Raw genomic sequence first — 3,559 nt, 5'->3', positions numbered from 1 at the left:
CTCTCGAGATGTGCTATAAGAATATGCAATGAAAAATGGGGTGTTCCATTTAAAAAAATTAATGTGACCTTGACCTGACCTTCGCTACGCAACCCAAGGTCAAACTGATGTGATCAGTAAATACATCTTTTTAAACGCCACAACTTTTGTCTGAAACATTTTTTTGTAAAACTTATATTTTTCCTGATATTCGGGAGTCCCGGTACTTTCCGAACACCCTGTATATACAGGGCTGGCAAAAAGTCCAGAAACGGTCAAATATCTCTGAAAGGATCAACTGTAGCGAAAAATATGTAAGTAGCAAAGTTGTAGAGCTTAATAAAATATACTTAATGATGGCTAAAAATTTGACTTTGGGTGGAGGACGAAGGTCATACGAAGGTCAAATTTAATTTTTTAAATTGGACTCTCCACTTTTTATTACATATTCTTGTAGCTTATTTCAATGGCTTTCCAAAAACCTATAATAAAGTATTTTTTTATTAGGCATATTTAGAGTTATGAGGCTTGAAAGGATCTTGGTCTTTAACTGTTTCTGTTTCGTAAAAACGTATTACTATCTTCTGAACGGTGGATTTAGAAATAAAGTTGCGATCAGGATATGCAGCATTGAATGTGTAGATCAGTTACTTTTTCGTATGATCTAATATGGTCTCCAAATTTTCGATAAAGAAACAGCATTATCTTTTCTTTATCGGTTAACATTTTTAAAAAAGAAATTTGAAATTGTAGTTGGAAAAAGAAAGGAAAAAGACAAAGAGTAAGATGCGAGAGAGCACGACTCGTTTTTAAAATACAAAGATCGAGAAGCGTTATTGTGAAACGCGGATATGCGCGAGTTTCGACTGAGTACGTGTGATATTACGTCGTGAATAAATAACCGCGTTCGATGAGAGCGAATGAACAACTAAGTCGGTCATATCGTCTAGCTCGAGACACGAAAGACAAAGTTATTCTTGTTTTTCTCCTGTGTTATGTTTTTTAGGCTCCTAGCCTAGTTGTTCATTCGCTCGCATCGGACGCGGTTATTCATTCACGACGTAAATGTCACACGTACTCAGTCGAAACTCGCGCATATCCGCGCTTCACGATAATGCTTCTCGATCTTTGTATTTTAAAAACGAGTCGTGCTCTCTCGCATCTTACTCTTTGTCTTTTTCCTTTCTTTTTCCAACTACAATTTCAAATTTCTTTTTTAAAAATGTTAACCGATAAAGAAAAGATAATGCTGTTTCTTTATCGAAAATTTGGAGACCATATTAGATCAAAAAGTAATTGATCTACACATTCAATGCTGCATATCCTGATCGCAATTTTATTTCTAAATCCACTGTTCAGAAGATAGTGATACGTTTTTACGAAACAGAAACAGTTAAAGACCAAAATCCTTTCAAGCCTCATAACTCTAAATTCGCCTAATAAAAAAATACTTTATTATAGGTTTTTGGAAAGCCCTTGATATAAGCTACAAGAATATGTAATAAAAAGTGGAGGGTCCAATTTAAAAAATTAAATTTGACCTTCGTATAATCTTCGTCCTCCACCCAAAGTCAAATTTTTAGTCATGATTGAGTACATTTTATTAAGCCCTACAACTTTGCTACTAACATATTTTTCGCTACAGTTGATCCTTTTCGAGATATTTGACCGTTTCTGGACTTTTTTCCAACCCTGTATAACTAGAATAGGTCGGGGTGAGTAATGGAATGGGTGTCTTTTTTTAAACACATGAAATTTTGAGATATTTAACGACGAAAGGTTTCTACCGAACGGCAGAACTAGCTAATCAGCACACGCGCTGCGGTGAGACGAACGCTGTACGCGCTGTAGCATCGATATGGCATACTAGCCGGTCCAGCCCCCTAGCAATGAGGAAAACGCGTTGCTTTGACCTCGAGTAGCTCTGGTACGGTACGAGTTAGACACTCTATACATATATGTTAATAAAAATATTGGTCATAAATATTACTATTCCTCAGGTAATTTCTTTGTGTAACATATTATTATTATATTTTATTCATTAATTTAGCTAATAACAACATTATTATCATCAAAAATATATTTTTACTTCATATTTCTGGAATATTACAATATACGCTACATTACAATGTTGCAGCAACATTCTGTAACATTAACTATAAAATATTATACTTATAATATTGCTAAAATATTCTGTAATATTAGCTCTGGAATATTATGTTTGTAATATTGATACAATATTTTTTCAATATTAGTTAAGGAATATTATATTAATGATATTGCTATAATATTCTTGCAATATTTGTAATATTTGCAATATTGCAATATTCATGCAATGTTTCTGTAATATTTTATGCTGTAGGGGGACTGCCCACACAATACCGAATGATTGCAGAAATGTTGCAGAAATATTAAATTGCAAGTTTGCAATGTTGCTGCAACGTTGCGCAACATTGCTGCAACGTTGCAGGGTAATTGCAGCAAGGTTGCAATGTCCATTCTCATTACAGCAATGTTGCAGAGCAATGTATTTGCGATAATGCAACGTTATTGTATACAGGATGAATATGAATAAATAAGCGGAACTGCTTTACTATGCAGGATTGTTACCATTACGTTACCGACGGTCTCGCTCTGTAATTTAAGATGCCTTATAGAAATATCATACTAAGAAATACTGAAAAATTGTTAGTAATTAAGTATTACCAGTAATTCAGTAATTTTTTGGCCACTGCTTAATTTCTGGTGAATACTAATAATAAAATCACTGTTAAATATTAGTAGTAATTAAATATTGAGAATTATATTGCGAAGGTGAAAAATGAGAAAATTATAATATTTAAAAAAGTATATTTATAATTCATAAATTCATTTTCAATTTGTAATGAACAGCGGAGGATAAAATTACGAGCCACGAGAAATAAATGTAATTAATTAGTGTTATTTAAAATTTAAAATTTCAATTTTCATTTCAAATTTTTATTTTTCCAATCCCCTTTTCCTTCGATTATCTGCTCTTGGTCCGTCTCGCAATAACGAGATTCAATTCTCTGATTGGAAAAAGGACCACTCGGCGTACGTCGACACGCGCGCAAAACGATTCTTCTGGTCGCTGGCTCGTTGCTCGACCTGCGTGTACGGCCGAGGCTTTTCATCGCGTTACGTTCTTTTCCAGGACGTAACAATATAATACATTAATCTTTTAAGAGTACTCGTATTCGGCTTCATTAAATTTATTGATCTACCTAATTATAGATATTTATGACACCCGAGTTATAATGCCATGATGAGTAGATTAACTCAATTGGCTGAACGAATTGAGGTTAAACTATTTGAACGTAGATAAGGCGTCATGTCGTAAAAAGGGTGTAAAATGGGAACGCGCGCTATAAATAAGAAATATAGCATTAAAAGCGTTCACATATAAATTACTGTAGTCATAACGTGAGAATTGTAAGATACGTAGACGTATCGTAAGAATTACGTTAAGTATTTTTGAACTGTAAGATTGCCATCTTTGAGAATTATAATCGATAATTATAATACTCGAATATATATATATATATATATATATATATAT

This window comes from Odontomachus brunneus, unplaced genomic scaffold (genome assembly GCF_010583005.1).
Source record: "Odontomachus brunneus isolate Ranch 3 - 2012 unplaced genomic scaffold, Obru_v1 Obru_scaffold_079, whole genome shotgun sequence".
Taxonomy (NCBI): domain Eukaryota; kingdom Metazoa; phylum Arthropoda; class Insecta; order Hymenoptera; family Formicidae; genus Odontomachus; species Odontomachus brunneus.
Note: the sequence above shows the minus strand (reverse complement) of the source record.